Here is a 21,727-nt window from a genome sequence, read left to right on the forward strand (position 1 = left end):
TAATCACTGAGCAGAGGGGCTCCTAGTGTCTGGCCATTTCTGCCCAGTGCAGGACTCTTCTATGAGCAATCTTGGCACCAGATCTCCCGGTGGCACTGGCTGAGGCTTTCCCGGAGCTGCAGCACAACCCCAGGCTCTTCCTGCCCAAGCTCCCTTCCTTCCTCCTGTTCTTCCTCCGTGTCACACCTGCATCATGATTCGAAGGCTTTTCCTCCCTACTCCAGACCTCTCTCCTGTTTATCTTTCATGAGCATACCTCCAATTAATCTTTTGCATGTCTAACCCCATTTTGGCATGAAAATGACACAAGTGATAGTGGAAGTGGTCCAAGAAAACAAGGACTGAGATGGGGTTTTAAGATGGGCTCACTCACTGTGCAGCAGACAGGGAGGACCCTACTGAGTGGCACAAGACAGTGGTCTAATTGTTAAAATTTTCACCAGTGGTGACTTGGAAAAACATCCCAGGGGAGGGAAACATCCCAGGTGAGGGGAACATCCTGGCATTTTTAAGAGTTATGGGGGAACAAGGCACACAAGGTCAACAGGATTGGCTGGTTATTATGGAGTTGCATTGATGTCTTACAGAAACACATGAGCAACTGAGTGTGGTTAACAGTTAAAAACTAAGTTTGAGAAACAGGGGCTTCTTTGATAAATGTCCTTGTCTCCTGTAGTGGAAGCACAGATACAACTCAAGATCTCATTGCTAGGGTCATGAAGCTTCAGAGGTGATTTAAGGGCTCAGCCAAAGCAGTTCTGAATGCCGAGGTCAGGGTCCATACTGGGAAAACCTGAGACCCCGAAAAGTGGTTTGGGGCCTCTGAGTGGAGACCTCAGAGGACTGTGTCTCTGCAGACTGCCCGGAACCTCAGAGGCTGCAAAAAGGCAAGCACTTTGCTATCAAGAGCTGGAACTTCCCCCATATGGGAAGATACTGCAGAGGCCTCTCTCATAAAGGGCAAAAGCATCACCCTGCAGGAGCTGTCCCTACCCCTTCTGGCTGCCATTCTGATAACTAGGGGTAAATCCCAGCATAACCAGCTAGAGAAGTGCTGCACCTGATAAGGGAGGAAAGAGCTTACACTCCCAGGGAGCCAAAGGGAGCCATGAGGCTGGACTTTTGGGATTCATGCCCAAGGGCACATAAGACTGGATAGAGAAGGGCTCATGGACTTGGGGTACTCTCTTGGGAAATGAAATTCAACACCCTGTTAAGGAGTCCAGGAAATGGGACAAACTACCTACTACAGTGGCTCTTAGAAGCTTAGAGAAAGTGATGGCCCATCCTGAGCAAAGTTGAAATTGCTGTGGTAGCAGATAGCAGATATGTGGATACGAGCCAAAACGCAAGGTGGCTGCATTTCAGCCTCACTGAGAGTGGTGAATGAAAACCTCAGTGAGCAAAGCTGTGGGTGGTCTGCCTGGTGAAGCACCTTGCATGGCAGGAAAAGCAGCCTGAGGTGAGAATATACACAGATACCTGGGCAGTGGCAAATGGCCTGGCCAGTAGTCAAAGGCTAAGCAAGGAAAAATTCTAGAGATGGTTGAAGACAGGAAGATCTGGGGTAGAGGCATGTGGATAGACATACGGAAGTGGACACACTGAAGATTTTTGTGTCACCTGTAAGTACTCACCGGAAAGCATCCACTAGACAAGAGGATGTGGGCTATAACCATGGGATTCACTAGTTGTGTTACATACTGCAGGCCTGATAGAATGTTGGAATGACCTGCTGAAGGCATAGCTGAAGTTTATAAACAATATTCTTTAAGATTCAAGTATGCACTTGGGCTTAGACCACTGTCGCAGGAGTCTTAGGGATCCTTATACACATGCTTGAGTCATTCATTCACCAGTGTTTTAAACTTCAGGATAGAAGATCTGACAAAGAAGGACTCCTTTCTCCACAGCATGTGCTGATTTCAGAGGTGGCAGCAGCCAAAGTGGAAAGCACTGGATTTTTTCCTTGGAACTGGACAGGGACAAGAGGTTCCTGCCATGAGCATAACCTACAGTCTTTTCCCCAATGCTTCCCTTTGTTTTTGAAGATAAAGCAGAAAATAATCTCCTCTGAAGACACTTGATAATTCCAAAACCCAAAAACACGTGCTTCCAATGCACTGTGCTTTCAGATATTCTAGGTCTAGTTCAGCTGGCAGATGAACTGATTGATGCGTTCACCCCGATAGCCAGGTGAGCCCATCTCCTTGAGGAAGCCCACGTTATTCTTGGTAGCAGAACAGACCACTGAGAGATGGAAAGGACGCAAGAACCATGAGATCTCCTGGAAATGCTTCCCCGGGAAGGCAATTTCATGGATGAGGTCTTCCAAGCAAATGACACCAAACCTTCCCAGTTGCTCTTCAATCACTGTGTTTTCTGTCAGAGGGATGGTCTTATTCTTGACCTTGGCTTGTCCACGTTTCAAGATGAGTTACTGGACAGACTTCAGATTTGGAAATCCCCAGGTCACATAAGTTTCTACTATACGCAGCATTTTTAAGCTCTGAGGGGAGACTTTAACAAAGACACCACTGAAAATTTTCTTTAGGCGAAGTCTTGCGATGGTCTTTTGCACCGGTGAACTCACACCATTAATCCTTTGGATGCATACAACAAAGGCCAAGGAATGTTTATCTGGCAATTCCAAGGCATGAGGTTTCACTTCTAGTCATCTGAGACGCACCCTGTCGCGTTGCTGCTGCCAGGAATCATGTAGAAATGATTCCAGTAGCTGAAACCTGGGCCCTTTTCCTTCTCTCTGCTCCTTCTTTGCCAAAAGTGCCTGCTTTGCCTGGGTGGCTTTGAGGGCTTGGTAAGCCTTCCTCTTTTTCAGAAGATTTTCTGGAACCAAAGGAATTTTTTTCCTTTCCTCTTGCTCCACCATCTTTCTAGCGTCGCAGCTACTGATCATGTGCATAAGTCTTTGCTCTTATAAACAGTGATGCAATAAGTGTATTTTCTCCGTGCACATGTTAAGGTTTTTTTGAAGGACATACACCTAGAATTCAAATTATTGAATCAAAGGATGTGCACATTTTAAAAATTTAGATATATAAGAGCCAAATTGCCTTCCTCCCAGAAAGCTGTACTAATTTATACTCCTAGATAGTTTTTGCTGGCAAAAAATTATTGACAATGAAGATATAACACTCAAGATCTTTTATGTGCCAAATATTATTGCACTGAAACTAAAAGCAAAATAAATACTACAATTATAAAGAAAAACTTATATTTTAAATTTAATAATAAAAGTAAGAAATTTAGAAAAACAAAAACAAGAATATAAAGATCTGAGTACTGGCCGGGTGTGGTGGCTCATGCCTGTAATCCTAGCTACTTTGGGAGGCTGAGGCAGAAGGGTTGCTTGAGGCCAGTTCAATACCAGCCTGGGTAACATAATGAGACCCCCCATCTCTACAAAAAATAATTAAAAAAAAAATTAACCAGGCATGGTTGCATACACCTGTAGTCTCAGCTACTGGTTAGGCTGAGGCAGAAGTATCCAGGAATTCGAGGTTACAGTGAGCTATGATTGGGCCCCTGCACTCCAGTCTAGATGACAGAGCAAGACCCTATCTCTAAAAAAACAAAAAAGAAAGAAAGAAAAATCCAAGTATTATGATTAATAATGTGCCCACAATCTACAGCTTATGGAATACTTAGTAAAACCAGCAATATATTAGGACCTTATTTTTGAAGAAGCAAAACTTCTATAGGACAGTAACTCTGATAGCAATATAATGAAATTGAAATTAAGAACCAACAAATTGGCAGAGATTGGGAGGATCATTTGAGGACAGGAGTTCAAGACCAGCCTGAGCAACATAGCAAGACCCTGTCTCTACAAAAAAAAATAAATAAATAACTTAGCTGGACTTGGTGGTGCACAGCTGTAGTCCTAGTTACTCAAGAGGCTGAGGCAGGGAATCGCTTAAGCCTAGAAGTTCAAGGTTATAGTGAGCTATCATTGAGCCACTGCATTCCAGTCTGGGTGCTAGAGCAAGACTCCATCTCTTAACAAAAAAAATAAAAAGAAAAGAAGGAAAGAAAGAAATTAAACATACATGAAAAGCCTCTAACCACTTTGAAATGAAAAAGAAAAGTTCCAAAATGTTAATAACTACTAGACCAATGGGGAAACCAAAACGATGATTACCAATTATTTAGAAAATAATAAGAATATCATATACTAAAATGTATGGGATATAGCCAAAGTTTTGAAACACATAGAATTAAATCCTTTAGTTACGAAACAAGAAAAATCACACAAAGTTAGCATCCAACTCAAGAAGTTAGAAAAGCCAAAAACAAGATAATCATAAGTAAAATAGGAAGAAAAACATTAACAGAGGCAAAAGCAAAAAACAAAAGAAAATTAAAAAGCCAAATTGTTAAATATATCCAATATACGATTTGTTGAAAATATCCACAATTAGACATATCTGTGGCAAATGCAATCAGTGAGAAGACAGAGAAAACAGATACATACATGAAGTGTGATCGCAGACAGAAAGGAAGCTAAATGAGAAAATATTATGTACAACAGCATGCTAATAAAGTTGAGAATTTAGGTAAAATGAACAATATTTTTGAAAAGACAAATGTGTAATGTTGCCTTATGAAGGAGAAAATTTGACCAGAACAATAACTAGGGCAGAAATCGTAAAAATTTCTCATAAATGTCTTAGATCCAGAGACTTTTATTTCTTTCTGACATTCAAAGAAAGGAAAATTTCCATATTAGTTAATTTTTTTCAGAGCTCAGCAAAAGATTTTAAAAACTTCCAAATTCTTTTTATGAATCCAACATATCCTAAAACTAAATCATAAACTAGGGCATAAAGGGCTTGGCCAAACATTATATATGAAGATAGTGGTAAAAATCCTAAAGATGATGAAAAATAATAAAATCCAAAACCACAGTATATATTTCAAATACACCATGACTAAGTAAATCTTATTTTAGAAATGCAAAAGGTAAGCTTTCAGTATTGGGTAATATATTAATATAATTTATTATGTGAATAAATTATTGATAGATCAAAGGAAAAAAATTAGGATCTTAATAGATACTCCAAAATCCAATAAATTCAAAATCGTTTTTTGTTTATATTTTTTAAGAAACCTCTTAGGAAACTATGAAGAGAGAGAAATTTCCTTAAGAAACAAATTTTTGTCTCATACTGATAGCATTCTTGGTTGCAACATCTTAGACATAGCCCCATTAGTTTCAGAAATAGCATAAGGGTGCCTGTTGTTGCCACTACGTTTATCGCTGGGTGTTCTGAAAGCCTCAGCTAATTAAATAAGGCAAGATGTACAAATAATAATAAAAATGACTAAAATTTCATTGTGTGCTTACTATAGCCCAGGCATTGCACCAAGCACTTTTCAGTTTTCATTTAATTCACACAATAACCCTATGCAGTGGTGTTGTTATTATGCCCATTTTACAGATAAGGCAACAAGTCACTGAATGATTAAGTAACTAGCCAAGATAGGTAAAAGTAGTAAATATTGAAAAACAGGGACACAATTATTACAATTTTCAGATGTTGTGATTGCTTTCCTTCCTAGAAAGTCTAAGACTTAGATGAAAACCATTTAAAAAGTACTACTGACAACAAAACATCCTCTCTCCCACCCCTCTTAATCTTCTCTAGGATGCTGCAAGAGCCATGAGGCAAGACAGATGTTTAATTTAGTCTGCCAAGAGGGTAAGATGTCTGTCTTCTCCATTTACTCATCCTAATCCTTAATCGCCACTGTCCTCCCCAAGCAGTCTGTCTCATTTACTTTGCTCCCATTTGCAATCAAGGGTTGAGCTCCAAAGACATCTGGAGTCTTAAAACCCAATAATGATAAGCAGAAGCAAACAAAAACAGAGCAAAAATCCTTTAGAAATCTCTGGCCATAGCTGATGTGCATCTGTAAGGCCCTGAAAGCTCCAGTCCTGAGGCTTAATAACAGTGGAGGGGAGGCTGGGTTGGCCGAGGAGCATCCCTCTTTAGGACCAGACTCATAGTTCAGTATTGACTGTGGCTGCCAATCAGCCAGGCCCTGGATCACAGCACCAGCAAGTTCCCTGAGTTCCCTGAGAGCCAGCCTTGGGCCCAGTGTCCTGCCTGAGAGGGGGGCCCGCTGGGGCGTCTTAGAAAGAGCTCAAGGCCAACTGGGGCATCACAAGGACCCCCGGGCACCTGGGGAGGCAGTAGCAGTGGGCAAGCGGCAGGAGTGATAAAGGGCACAGTGACGAAAGCTGGCCCTACCAGGACAAACATCCTAAGGACATTCAGCCTGGTCCACAATAATGGCCCCTGTTTGGGAAACAGCATGACAGAGTGAAGAAAACACTGCACCAGGATCCAAAAGACCTGCATTCACGCCCTTGCCAGCCCACCCACCCTAAACTAACAGCTGTCTTTTGAGGGACGCGTTATCTTTCTGAGCCTGCGTGCCACAGCAAATGGTTGTGGGGAGCATTACGTAAGGCCACAGTTGAGACTGATCACAGAAATGTGAGGTGTCTATTTCCGGGTCTTGATTTTAATACATTAACTTCAATTTTCCAGTGGGGATCTGAGGCCCCAGCAGTGTGGTCTGAGGTCTTGAACATTGTGTTCATGAATCTTTGTTGTTGGATCTGCCCGGCCTGCTCCGCGGAGGACGTCGCCTAAACCACAGACTCCCGTGGGGAGGAAATACTCCTCCACATTCGATATAGTGGGCATTCAAGAAATGCATAACTAAATCTGTAGAATGGAAATGGCCATTCCTTCCCTGACTATCTCACAAGGTTGTCGTGAGTACGAAAAATAAAATAGATATGACAGTGCTTTGTAAATGGCAAAGTGTATACAGAGGTGACAGGCTCATTATCATTTAATGGGCATAATGACGCCTTTCTCAGATTGCACACACGTAAAGTGGTTGGCCAGTAAATATTAGGCAAGACCACCGACCGGGTTCTAGGGCCCAGACCCCTACTCCCGGTCCTCCCACATCCCCTTGTCATCCCTCCCACAGCCTACAGGCGTTTGCAGGCCGGCCAGCTTTGATCCTAGAAACTGGCTCTTCACCCTTCCACTTTCCCTTCCCCTTCTTTAACATCTTTCCATCCCCTCACGTGTGTTCCCTACGTAGGAGGTGCCACACATTTGGTGTTTGGTTTGCATGAGCCCTGTTGTGCTCACAGGCAGGATATAAGGAGTCCTTAAAAGGAAATCGGGGCCGATCGCCCATCTGTCCCATCCCTGAGGAGCGTTTTCTCATCTCAAGCCATGACTGTGCCTTCCACCTTCCACCTTCTCCCACCCCTTCCAAAACGGTAATGAGCACATTTCATGCCCAACGTGTCATCCAAAGAATCTAGGCCCATGAGAGGCTGTTGGCCATACTCATCAGAGAAACTGAGGCAGGAAAAGCAGTAAAGAGTAAATAGGAAAGGGGAGAAAATGAATGATCCCCAATAAGATGGAAGATTCTTTTCTTAATCATAAAATCACACTACTTCCTGGGCCCTGTGGACCATAGGCCATGTCCAAAGACAGGACTTGGGAGTGGAGAGCAAGGAAAATTCTAGCCCTGTTCCTTTGGTAAGCAGGGGACAAGGGTGGGGGCAGCTCAAGCACAATCTGGAAGGCCCCATGGAGCAGGAATGCCAGCCCCAGAAGTGGTCGCACTTCCAAGGAGGCTGGATGGTGTCAGAACTCTCCACGGTCCTAACAAGGAAGCCCCAGCAATTTCCAGATTTTTTTAGAGGCAAATGTAAGGTGGTCATGAGGGGCTGAGCTGAAAGGAGGACACAGTGGCTGCCAGCCAGCTGAGAGGGTGGAAACCAGGCTGAAGGCTGCACACGGGTGAGCTCACCCACTCCAGCTGCCTCCTAGTGCATTGCCAGCATTACTTGTAAGGCACCAGAAGTGTCTCCTGCTGGGAGAAATTCAGCGTACATGATGTGGAGATTAACACTTGAATTACGACATGAAGGTGACTCACCTCTCAGGAGACCAGGGAACTGGGCAGTCACTGAGGTTGGCGGGTGTGGGGGGTGGAGAGGAGAGGGGAAGCCGTGCTTGGGCAATCTGTCTTCATCTTACAGCCAGTCCCTGAGGCGCTTTGCCAGCCTGGAGGTACGAGGGTAATGTCCCATATAATTCCCTTGGTTTGAATGATCGGCACCGGCTCTGTCCTGCGCTCTTTTCACCTCATTCTCTCTGCAAACCCCATTTCTGCCAGGCACCTTCCAAATAAGGCTGAACATTTGCCTCTCCTGGTCTGGGCTCCGGGGGCTCTGAACTCTGGCTTCCTATCTGAGGCTGCTGGTCAGCTCCTCGGTGTAGCCTTCTGTGTCTTGTCAACATCGTAACCACAGTCACGCAGGACTAAAGCTGCTTCCAGTGACAAACCTAGAAGCAGCCCCAGGCTGTAATCAAACTTTCTGCCATGGAAACACCTGAGGTCAAAGCCTGTTTGAAGACCCCAGGGGCCACCTCATAACTAGTCTGTCTGCATGAGAGACTTCTGGCACACAGCTCCATAGAGGCCAGCGTCCTTAAGAGGACTGCAGTGCAGACTGGATTCAACAGGCGGGAGGCTTTGTCAGTAGCTTGTCTTTTCTGTAAACCTGTTGGGGGATGGGCATAACTTTTGTCTTCTGCTGTCAAAGGTCATATACCTGGGTTCTCTCCTGCCCTCCCCAGTTCACCCTTCCCTTCCTTCCCCATCAGTCCCCGCAACATGCTCTTAACCTTTAAACCTAGCATCTGACCAGTCCCTCAGAGCCACCTAGAATTTCTCTGAAGTTGAATTGACCCTACAGGTAGCTGGAGAAGGCAGTTACCTATGCTGTGTGATTTGACAGTCACTAGCAGATCTATTCCTTGGTGGCGCTTCTGTACCAGTTGCCAGAGTGTCTGAAATCTTACCAGTAAAGATACGTTCCAGTGGGCTAAAGCAAAGTGCCTCCATTAGGGTGAAAATGCCCTCACCAGAGGTAAACTCAGAGAGTGACCTGTCATCTACATCCCAGTGTAAATTTACCTCTTCTCTCCAAAATAGTGCCTGAACACTCCCAGGGGAGCCAGGGCCATAGATACATGCAGTTTTGGATATTAAAGAAAGAAGTTGTGGAAAGCAGTAATGCCTAATGGTGGAAATTATGGGCTAGGAGTCACAATGACTCAACCTCGCTAGCCTTCAGTTTCCACCCCAAAATTATCTCTATTCTAACTCTCAGGGAAATCATTAGAACTTAGTGGAAATGATCTGAGAACAAACACACACTCCCCCACATGCACATTTCAACAGCCATTTATTGCATAATTACCATGTACCGGGTCCCAAGATAGTAGCTGGAGATTTTCAGATGACTGAAACTTGGTCCTTCCATGCGAGATGCTTTGAATCTACTGGGACAGATGATTAGCATCAATGTATAATGTGCAGCAGTACTAGATTATGCACATGCATCTAGAGAGTCAAGAAGAGCCATTATAACCCAGGGTGTGGGCAAAGGAGAGGACCCCTGATCTGGAAGACTAAGTAGAATAAACGAGGGAAGGGGATTGGAAGAGGGAAAAATATCCTACGTAGAAGGAATGATGGGCAAAAGTATGGCAATGGAATATTGAGAAATATGGGTAAATATGACAATTAAGTGGTTCTAGAGCTTAAATTATGAAGAATGGAGTGTCAGAAAATAAGGCTGAGAAATAAGCAGGAGCTAAACTGTAGAGGATCTTTCATATTAAATTAAGGAGCTTGGAGTTTATGTATCAAGCAACTCACCCCAGAAGGATTTTAAGCAGGTGAGTGACAGAGTCAGTTTAATTATGGATCCCATTGGGAGCAGTGTGGCAGGTGGATCAAAAGAAGAGAGAGAGAGGAAAGTGCCCTGCAAGGTGATGGTAATGTGAGGTTGCATGCCCAGCTCCTTTGACCTGTGGTTTCACGAGGATGCTGATTGAGAGCTGCTGTTGCTTAGAAGTTGGGGCCACCTGGCCTCACAAAAAGCTGGGATGGCTGGAAACATCTACAGAGTATTTTTCTAACAGCTTTTATCATATTATGCCCAGGTATCCTAGGATCAAGGGAAGATCTTGAAAGGAAGTCTTTAGCAGGCTGCTACAGGTCTCTCTCCTGGACCATCCTGGCCATCAAATTTGTTGATAAATTTAATGAGACACCATGCCTTTTGGTGACACAAACTTAAATACAATATCTAATGTATTGTAGGGTAGATCAAAGACTAAAAATATTCTGACAGGCTGAAACAATGGTTAAAAGCAATTAAATCAACTTAACCAGATAAATGTTAAGCACTGCTTTTAGATTTCTTCAAAATCAATTGCATAAGTACAAGATTTGGGATACCTGGCTTGATGGCAGAAATATTTATTCCTTCATCAAATGCTTACTGAGAAGTCACTATATGCCAGTCTTAAAGCTACTGTGCTTGCCTCTATCACTGTTTAGTACAGTTTACTCAAACCAAGTCTGCTTACCTTCTTATACTGTATGCTTTTCTAGGTGAGAAACTAAGCCTCATCTTTATATCCCAGGAACCTAGGGCCATGTACAGGGAAAGACAAAGACTTCTTGAATGCCTACATGTGCCAACGCTTTCCATCAGTAACATGCCTAATTCTTAGAACAATCATATTAGATTCATTTTATAGATGACAAAGTTAAGGCTTAATGATCTTAACTAAACTGCCTATGGTTTTCTTACCAGTAGATTTCCAAGCTGATATTTGAACCCAGATCCAACTACTTCCAAGGTTGATTCTCTTTCCATCACACCATGCTGACTCCACATTTGCATAAGATCCTAATAATGTGCATTGTTGTTGAGTTGTAGCCAGAACTGTACGAAACTGAGCCTCTCTTCAAGATCTGGCAGTTTAGTCGGTGTATTTTACCTGGGGGAGGGGGAGGAAAAGTAGAGAAGAAGGCTAGAGTTGGTCACCAACTCCGTAGGTGCCTCCTGTTAGATGAAGCTCCTCAGAAGGGAATGGTAGCTGAGGCTGCTCTGATAGGATCATGAAACCCAGAACAAGGGCTGTGTCGGCCACACTGTGCTCTACTCTGCTCAGACTGCACCCCGACTTCCAGTCCAGTTCCAACCAAGACACTGGGAGAGAACCACTGCCAATGAGAATTTATTCAGAAGAGGACATTCAGCATGGTAGGGGGTCTAGAAAGCATGTCATATGAAGAAAGATTGGAGGGAAAGGTGATATTTAGCCTGGGGAATTGTTTGCTTAATAGGAAATTATTAATTATTGTTTCAAATATTTGAAGATCCAATTGCATAGTTTTCCTGTTACATATGTAGACAATACTGGTGTCTGTGTATTGTGATTTCTGAATGTCAGAGGGGTTGTGGAGAAGAGAGCTAACTCTGATTGGGTTTATTTCCATGGGTCAGACACTTCCTATCCATCTGATCTAATTCTCATGATAGCCCTGCCAAGTCCTCTACTTCACAGGGACAGAAGAGCCTAAGAACTTTGCCTAATCACAGTTTGTAAATAGCAGAGCCAAGACTTGCACCAAAGTGTATTTGTTGTTGCTGTTATACAGCATGTGCTTGTCTTTTTCTTTACTTCCCTATGATTACGTTTGGCCAAAGAGGGTACATGTAATCGATGGGCATCTTAAAGACCACTTCCCAACATGAAGAAGAGGGCTCCCAAACTCAGGCAGAATTCTTCTGCTCATTGTGTCCACAGCCCTGCCAACCAACTGCAGCCCTCACTTCAGAATCCAGAACTCAGTCAAGAACCCTCAGGCCGCCTGGTGAAGATGGGTCCAATTGCTCACAGGACCTTCAAGGTGCTCCATAATCTAAGCCCTGTGTACCTGCACATTCTCACCTCTCAATGTCCCCCACCACACTCTCCACCAGGCCACTTGTCTGTTTTCCCACCCAGGCTTTGGTACAGGCTCTTCCCTCTGCCTAAAATACATTTGCCACACCACCTTGCCTGCTTGGTCTTCAGGTCTGAACCTCTGGGTGACCTCCCCCCCTTTGACTGACATCAGTGTCCTTCCATGTGCATGCACCTACTCTGTGCCTGTCTGCATCCTAGCCCTTTTCTCGCCACTGGGGCTGGTCTGTAACCCCTCGAAGGCAGGGAAAGTGTTGTGCTCGTTTTATATTTCTGGAGCACAGCACAGTGCCTATGACATCGTGCTGTTGCATGAATGAATAAATGAATATGGGCTTTGGGGTCAGTAAGATCTGGTGTGAAGACAGGCTCTACCGCCCAAAGGTTGGGTTAAAACCTTAGGCAATTTACTCAGCCTCAGAGTATCAGTGTCCTCAGCCTGTTAATTGGGAATAAGAACACCTACATCATAGGGATTATTATGAGGATTCAACGTACCAGTAAAGAAACTGGCCCATATGACTTATGTAGAGTTAAGAATCATGAGAACAATAGACGATAGTATTTTTAGAGTTCAAACGGATTCACTCACTAGAAAGTTTTCTTATTCTGGAAGGCATTTTTTCAATGCCAAGAATTTTAAAAATATATTATTTAAAGCATTTGACTCTGCATCTCCATGTGGACAGAGTCCAAGTGGACACTCCTACTTAGTGTGACCTGTCCATGCTATCGTGTCCGGCTTGAGTTGAAGAGGTGGATGGAGCAGGCTGACTGCCCCCGGGACACCAGGAGCCAGTCTTGCAGAATTTCCTGAGGTTCCCTGAAGGCCACACTCTCACCTGGGCAGCCTGCCTTTACCTCTCTTGCAGCTAACTCCTAAGAGATTCATCTTAGGCACCACTCCCATCCCCTACTTCTCACAATACTTGGTGGGGCCCCCTCCATAATTGGCTAGCTCCCTCCCTAGGATTACCTCTCTGAACCCCTGTCCCACTGCCCTGTGGGTCAGTCGCTCCTTACCTGCTTACCTCTCCCACCTGGCTGGGAGCAACGTGGGCAGAGGGAAAACATACTCATCTTTGCAGGTCCACCCTCCAGTGCAGGGCCTGGTCCTGGAAGGTGTCACAGATGTCAATGTGATTGTGTGACCAGCACCCAGCAGCTCTTCTCCTGCAAGCATGGGCACAGTGGGTACCAGTGCCACTGGGTTGGTCCATTTGTGGGCACCTGACCCAAGTGGGCCCAGGTCCCCTCCCTGGGTTTCCAGACTTGAGACTGAGAGCCTTGAAGAACTATTTCATCCTGAAGGCTCAGAGCCCAAAGATATAAAACTGGGAGCTTGAGGCCACGTTTCTGCTATGTGGAGAAAGTTTGGGATGGATAAGAATAGAGAGGGAAGAACAGTCCTTCTAGCATGAGGGGCCCTGGTCCCAAGGGTTCCTGAAGCTCAACCACAGCCTTGGCCTCCTTGTAGCTTGGGCTTTAAACATTTTAATGACCAGGTTAATGAATGCCCTTAAAGAATATTCACATTGAACTTAGACGGCACAAAAGCAGTGGGTCAGCTCGGTTAATCAAAACAGTCAGAACCATCTCCTAGATGGGAGTCAGTGTGAAAACACAGCAGCTTTCTTGTCTCTCTGGGAAATAATGCTGCCTCTCACTTCACCTGTTCTCTCCCGGGTCCCTACGGGAAGTGAGCTTTGGTTGCCCACCATGGTAACTTGCCCATGTAGGCACGTTTTGTAGGGTCTGTCCTTTCTCCCACTTACTTCCCATTCCCTCACAGTGCTCCTGGGATCACCTTCCGATACACCCTTTGCATCCTCTTCCCCCCATAAAATTCTCCAAGAGAAATACCGTAAGGAAGGATGCTGAGGAGAGGCCCCAAATAAAACAATCTCTAATTTTTCCTAAGCTCTTTTCCCAAACCACCATACAGACAGCCACTCTTGTATCTGGCTCTCTGGTTACTTTAAGAATCTCTAAATATGTAAATACATTTTGTTAAGTCATTAAGCTTGTAAGAAATAAGAAATTAATTAGCATTAGCATGTGGAATCATTTAGGTGTCAGTAGCTAATATGGCTAATTGACATTTAATAAGACTTGCTATCTAATTTACTATGAATTACATTAAATGTTAATTAATTGCTTAGTTATTCTTTACACAATTATTATATGTTAATGTGCATTTAATAGCTTATTATTTCGGTGATTATCCTAATGGTGATAGCGTATTTTTTGGGTGATTGTCCTAAGTTAGCTGTTAGTTCTGGTTTGAGCATATTCAGAATATTCTTAAAGTCATCCTCTTAAACATAATCAATTAATGGATTAATTAACATAATTTGAAACCACTGAAAAAATAAGTATGAGTTTATTGAGCCACAATCCTCTAGTTAAATTGGCAGAGCCTTCAGGGTTGTTTATCTGCTATCAACATCCATAACATAGAGTACTATTATCATATTTCCCATTACATTAAGCTATTTCCTGGCTCTGATAAAATAGCACACATTATAGCACACCTGATTGGCCCATCCTTAAATCTCAGAAGGTTCATTAATAGAGTAATGTGGCTGGCACAAAAGGTGTGATTTTGGCTGCAGTAGTAGAAGTATAATGTCTAAAACAAAAGAGGTCACAGTCCTGCTCTGCCCTGTGCTAATGTGGCCATATTTGGGGTATTTTGTTAATTCCGGCAATGACATATTTAGAGAGATGTGAATTAGGTCAGCAATCCCCAAACTTTTTGGCACCAGGGACCAGTTTCATGGAAGATAATTTTTCCACAGATGGGGGTACGTGGGGGGCAGTTGGTGGTTTCGGGATGATTCAAGTGCATTACATTTATTGTGCGGTCAAACCTCTCTGTTAATGATAATTTGTATTTGCAGCTGCTCCCCAGTGCTAGCATCACCGCCTCAGCTCCACCTCAGATCATCAGGCATTAGATTCTCATAAGGAGTGCACAACCTAGATCCCTCACATGCGCAGTTTACAGTAGGGTTCATGCTCCTATGAGAATCTAATGCCGCTGCTGATCTGACAGGATGTGGAGCTGATGTGGTGATGTGAGCAATAGTGAACGGCTGTAAATACAGATGAAGCCCAGCCCAGGCAAGAGCGAGACCCTGTCTCTACTAAAAATAGAAAAATATTTTTGCCAGGCATGGTGGCACACCCCTGTAGTCCCAGCTCCTCGGGAGGCTGAGGCAGGAGGATCGCTTGAGCCCAGCAGTCTGAGGTTGCTGTGAGCTAGACTGATGCCACAGCACTCTAGCCTGGGCAACAGAGAGAGACTCTGTCTCAAAAAAAAAAAAAAAAAATACAGATGAAGCTTCTACCCCCACTCACCTCGTGCTCTGCGGCCTGGTTCCTAACATGCCACAGACTGGTACCAGTCTGCGGCCCAGGGCTTGCGGAGCACAGAATTAGATCATGTGAAGAATTGGTGAAGAAGTTGAAGATGTTTAGCCAGATTTAAGAGAAAACTCCTAGAATGGCAGAATCTCTCTCTTTAAATATATGATGAGGTTTGTGACAGATAAATTAGTTTTTATCTTTTTAAATTTATCAACTCAATTGCGAATACTAGGATCATAAGTTTCAAGTTAGAGGGAACAGATTTTGGACTTAGAGCTGTCTGAGGACGGAATGAGCTGTCTCTAGAATAATGAGCTTGCTGTCACTGGAGGAGTTCAAGCGTGGTCTGCAATCACTTGTGCAGAAGGGACTTGAGCTTCGGATGGGTGGATGGGGGTGACGTCTCCAATGCCTTCAGAGGCAGAGATTCCACTACTCTCATGATAGATTCCTCAGTACAACCCGCTGGCCTGGTTACAGCCTCGAGCCCACTTTATGGGTTCACTCCCAACCTCAGGAGGAAGCTGACAGGTGTGTATAGGCACTGTGAATCCAATCCGGATTGGTAGCCCAGCAATAAACACTATCTTGCCATCCACCATAGTGGCAGAAGGCCAACTTGGGAGGACTGCCTGACTTGTTGGCTTCCCTTCAGGTGTCCTCCGGCAGCCCGTGGTTTGAGGCAAAGCTTAGAAGGGATCAGCGGAGCCACTGGGGTCATTTATCTTTGACAGGACAGGACGGGAGAAAGGGCAGGCACCTGGCAGGCAAATAAACTTAATGAAGTTTGTAATAGACTGCAGAAATATCAGCCTCATGATCAAAGCAGGAATAAGCCACAAGAAACTATTAATTAAGACTCTCTCCCTATCTCCCTTTTCCCATTTCCTTCTTCACCATCACGGTAACCACTCTAATTGTTCCCAGCCTTTCAAGGATTCAAAAGCGGCTTTTCTTTCCCAGATTTCCAAGGGCCGTTGGGGTCCAGTGTCTGGTGCAATCCCTGGCAGACCCCCAGGGTCCCTATGTTCCAAGCTTTGCCCTCTGCAAGAGGGGGAGGTGTCTTGTGCAAAGTGCCAGCTCCCCTGTGCACACACACGATGTTCCTCCCCAGCATGTCCTTGCTGACCCTTCAAGCCTGACTGGAAATTCCTCTCCCAGGGAGGCTTCTCTGACTATAACCGTACACCCTCACCCCCTGACTATAACCGTACACCCTCACCCCCTACTCCACGATCATGCTGCCTCCCCATTGGTCCTTAGCACTGGATCAGGGCCCTGGGCTTGTGTCTGCTACTTTGACTTTGAAATATATCTTGGGGTGTATGTATCTGGGCAAGGGTAATATTCAAAATATTTAATTGCCAGTACAGTGACATAAGTCAGCACGCAAGCCAATATGTAAATAAAGAATTTTAAAATCAATTTCTATCTCTGACTACAACTGCTTACCAAGGGATGCAAGCTGCACGGGAAGTTATTCATCATACCATTCCAATAGCACCTTACTCGTTTGTTGATTTTTAAAAGTTGTTGATGTGACCTTTGGTTGATGCAGCTGTCACTAGCTAGGTGATGGCCCTCTCTGTCTATGATCGGACATAGGGAACCGCATCAAACTCTTCCAAGCACTTTCCTGTTCACTCGCTAGTCAGGAGGTCCCCAGCCAGGAGCTTTGTGCAGAAGCCACACTATGGCCGGATGTGCCCCTGATGCCTACACTTCCCGCATGGCCTGAATCGGGGGGCCTGTCCTAGGTCCTGACAGTGCTGCCACCAACCCCGCCTACCCTGTGCCTGCTTCAATGCCTCAGTACCACCAGGCCACCCTGGAGGAGGGGATAAAGGCTGCACGCACCCCCATGATTGATCTCAGTTTGCTCAGCAGCTGCTGAGGGTCCCCATATCTGCTCTCCACTGTTCCCAGACCTCACTACCCACCACTGTGGCCCCCTCTAGGCAACACCAAATGGTGACTTATGGTCTCAACCACTTGCAGTATGGCAAGTGGCTTAATATTTCAATAACTGTTTGCCGTACCAATGCATTCATGTGTCCCACTTCCCCATGCGCCCTGTCACCTCCCCAAGGTAGAAGCCATCTGCCCCTTTCAAAAGAAAGAGCAAGTCTGCAACGGTCCCAAGATGGCAGTAAGTAACACAGCTGTTTTGCCAGCCCATCAGGCCTCAAATGTGGCCCCTGCATTCCCCTCCCCCCAACACATCTCCAGACTAGCGGAGAGTCCGGTCTCCATTCTCTGCGTCTCTAACAGACATTGCTCCTTGAAGCACCAACCTGGCTATTGCTGCATTCTGATTGAGGTATGTAATATGCTATCATATAATCCCATGGTTCTCTTCTGGAAGATTTCAGAGGTAATCAGAGGAACCCACAGACAGAGACAGCCACAGCTCCTGTATAAATCTCCACCTGCTCGGGAGATTTATGGAGACGGATGGTTACATAGGGGTGGGAGGGGTAAGAGCCGGGAGCAGAAGGGATGACTTATGATTGCTGTCGACACAGGCAGTCCCTTGCTGTTGGAAAAGGTTTTCTTGTTGCTTCTGTTGGTTGAAGCCTCAAGAAATATAGAAAGATGAACTGGGGTGGGGGGTCTCCATCAGAGGCTGAGATTTTTCTGAAGCAGAGATAATTAGCAAGAATAACTCCTCTGCATACATAGCATTTATCATCCCCACCCTTGGCTGGGCTGGTGGGTCTCCTAGTTCCAGACAAGAGCGGGCACAAGGGCAGGTCAGGGTGTGAATGACAATGGGCAAATCCAAAGCCATTATTGCCAGCTCCCCTGCCCCCACCTCCTTCCTGAGAAAATTTGGCCTGTTCAATTAGCTTGATGACGTGGGGGGAGATGGTGTTTCCAAACAGTGACAATAACTGGGCTGTGATGTCTCCGGTTGCTGGCGAGAAGCCTGTCAGACAGCCTCAGCAGTGGCACAGGGACCCTGTCAGCGGGACACACATTTGGGGGAAATGCTGTAATTCAGCGCTGACACCTCGATCAATGACACCCATTTCAGAGCTGTCTTCCCAGGAAAACAGACAAGGTATGAGCCTCAAACGGCTCACCGGTCTCTGCAGCTGCGATGGGCATCTCGTCCATCTACTTCTGCTGGCTCCTGGGTGTGGCTGTTCCAGCCACGGAACACGCGGGCTGAGTGCGGGCTCTGAAGGCAGACATGTCCCAAATCCTGCCCCATCGCTCAACTCGGTGTAATCCTGGGCAAGTTACTTAATCATTCACTCTCTCCCTCCAGATAATAACCATCAAGAATTATGGATGTAAAAACTTAAAGAGACACTGTACACAAAGAGTTCAGGTCTGCACCCCGCACACTGGACACCTTCCGTAAGTGCTGGCTGTTGGGCCTATGTCATTTTCTCTCGTCTCTCTCCTGTTCTTTCATCTGTTCTCTCTTGCTCTGTGCCTCCGAGCCACGTGCCCCTCACTAAACCTTTCTCTGTATCTGTCTCGACTTCAGTCTTATTTGCCTCTGCTTTTAGTTCTTTCTCTCTCCTCTGGGCTCTCTGGGTCTTCATTTCTTCCTCTGTCTCTCTCCTTGGCTCTTCAATATTTCCTGGAAGCCTAGACTCATTTTCATTCCTTAGGCTTAGAGCATTATGGTATCAGAGGGTTTTCAAATCTCGCGCAGGGAAATGAACTCTCCTGAATGGTGATCACCGCAGCCTCGGTGAAGCTCAGGCTGTGAAATCTGGAATTTACTGCTGTAATTATCCTTCCTGAAGCTGTGCCAACTTGGCTGGGCTGGCAAAGTGACATGCCAGTCAGGAGCCAATCGCCACCTTCTCATTGAACATGAGAAGCTGCCCAGCCCTCTGCTGGGTGCTAAAAATAGGCATCAGGGGGCTGGGGCAGCTCAGGGCGGGAGGCGAGCTAAAAATATGCTCCTGACAGTGCAGCCTTCCTGTGCCCCACAGACTGCGGGCTGGCAGGGGCAGGGGCTCAGGAACCCTGGGGTCTGCAGCTGCACGGCCCCCGCTGGGCAGCGGGAGGATGGGGAGGAAGGGACACAGGCAGACGCCTGAGGCCAACAGGCCCATCAGTAACCTGGGACGCACACAGCAGGCTGCAGAGCCGGTCACAGAAGCCACGAGGCTGTAGATCATACACAGGCAGTGGGATCATTCATGGCCACCACCCCCAGAGCCAGGGAGAGAAAGGCCCACAGTGGGCCCCTGGGCACACCCAAGCCTCCTTTAGCTTTGGATCCCCACTCTAGCCTCTGCAACTCCCCCCCAAGAAGACAAATGGTTTCATTCTTTGCACAGAACTCTTCTATTCCATCCGTTGATGCCTCTTTGTTCCCAGAAGAGAGAAGACTCCAAACCCCACCCGAGCCCTGGTCATCCAGCCACTCAGGGCTGCTGTCCTCTCCAGGAGAGAAGACAGAGCTTTATCTCCGCTGAGCACTGGCTCCAGAAATCCCAGCGAGCCTGGAGGTCGGCATGATTATTTTCCTCAAATGACAGATAAGGAAACTGAGGCTCAGGGAAGCACAGTAACTTGCCCAAAACTTGGCAGCTAGTCAGTGGCAAAGCCCGGGTTTGAACATCTTTCTGTCTGACTATAGCTCCTCTGCACTGTCCTCTACATCAGTGCTTCTCAGCTGGGGGTGCCTTTGCCCCCAGTGGACACTTGGCAATGTCTCGACACAGCTTTGGCTGTTGCACCTATGGGAGGGGTTGCTACTGGCATCTAGTGGGTAGAGGCCAGAAACGCTGCTAAACATCCTACAAAGCACAAGACAGCCCCCCACAATGGAGTCATTTAGCCCCCGATGTCAAGAGTGCTGAGGTTGGGAAACGCTCTTTTGCATCATGCTGCCGCAGTGCCTTGATCCGAGTGGTTGTCAAACTTGGGCTGCATCAGAATTGCCTGGGGAGCTTGTTAAATCAGGGACTTGAGCCCAGCTCCCAGACACTCACACTCACTAGGTGTGTGGAAGCCCTCTACCATCCCCGCTCCAGGAGGTTCCCATGTAGGTATTCCAGGCACCACACTGACAAACACTGGCCAAGAGAAAAGCGGCCAGGTCTCTGTCAGCTCTGACAACTGACCCCGACACAAGGTGAGCACTTGGAAAACATTCCCGAATGATGAAACACACATGCACAGGCACATGCACAAATCCCTTAGGGGAACCAGGGAGCCACGTAGCCTCAGAAGGTAAAACTCCTGTGGCTCATAGCACAAATCTTGTGGCCTCCCTCACCTGCATATCAATTACCTGACAAATTGCTTACCTTGGCCAGTGGTCAATGGAAATGCAAATCAGGGTGCCTTGCTCCCAGCGCTTCTTTTGATACAAACAAGCCGATACGGAGCACAGATGGGACTGTTTGGATTAGCAGCTGAAGTAAGGATGAGTGAAACCACAGGTGCATTGTCAAGATTAATATGCAGGCAGGTTCGGAATTGGAACGATACCAGGTAACATCACGCCTGGATAGGGGAGCAGAGTAATACGAACTGACTCGAGACAAAGGGAAAACAAATGGGAAGTGACAAGCACAAGGGAGCAGCAAGAGCGAAAGGGCTGAGTGACTGAGGAGTCCTTCCAGCCCGTCACCCAGCCTGCCCACCTGGCCCTTCCCTCCCCGTCACGCAGGCAGTTTCCCCAGGACCAGGCTCCTAAGCATCTGGATAGATGATGTCCCCGCACCGCGTCAATAGGCTCCTCTATTGTTATCAATTTGGTTCAACAGATGTTTACTGCAGACAGGGAAGACAAATGAGACACCACTGGAGAAAAGAAAAGCCACATGCTCTGAGCATCTTCGCTTCAAGGTTTATTATAGGAATCGCAGCTAGGAGAGTGAGCAGAGGTCTGGGCCAGGAATAAAGAAGGCTATCTGCCTTCCTGCTCCCTTCCTTCCTTCCTTCCTGCCTGCCTTCTGAGAACATGCAAGTTTGATGACCCCGATGGAAAGCACCCTCCACCCAAACTGCTAGGGAATCCCTGAGCAAGGGCTTGTAGGGGGTGACCTTTTGGTTTGAGGTTTGAGCTGGTGGCAGCTTTGCCCTTGTCTCTGATGCTCAGAAGGCAGGAGCTTGGAGGTACAGCAGAAATCCATTTATTGGGGAGTGTTACTGGTTAGAGATGGATGATCCTCAGAATCAAGAAGAAAATGAATTTATACCCTTAGGAAAAAGACATTCTTAACCATCAGGCTCACAAATTGGGAAATCTTGACAGACCCAGAATTGATGTGGGAGCAGGGTTATACCAAATAGCTCCTGTATGGTTCCTGCTTGCTATAGATTTCCACTCCATGCCAGGCTACAGTAGGTGTTCAATAAATATTTGTTGAATGAGTGAATAAACCTTCATTGTAGCAATGGTGATAAAGAATAACAGTATAACTTCCACCATGTTCTCTTTATTCTCATACTGGCTGAAAATCTAGAGAGATACC

The 21,727-nt window shown here is 46.0% G+C and overlaps 1 pseudogene; it reads right to left on the minus strand.

Moving 5' to 3' along the window:
• Positions 1-2,146: 2,146 nt before the first annotated feature.
• Positions 2,147-2,917, minus strand: LOC123634593 (annotated as a pseudogene).
• Positions 2,918-21,727: the final 18,810 nt, after the last annotated feature.

This window comes from Lemur catta, chromosome 3 (genome assembly GCF_020740605.2).
Source record: "Lemur catta isolate mLemCat1 chromosome 3, mLemCat1.pri, whole genome shotgun sequence".
Lineage (NCBI taxonomy): Eukaryota > Metazoa > Chordata > Mammalia > Primates > Lemuridae > Lemur > Lemur catta.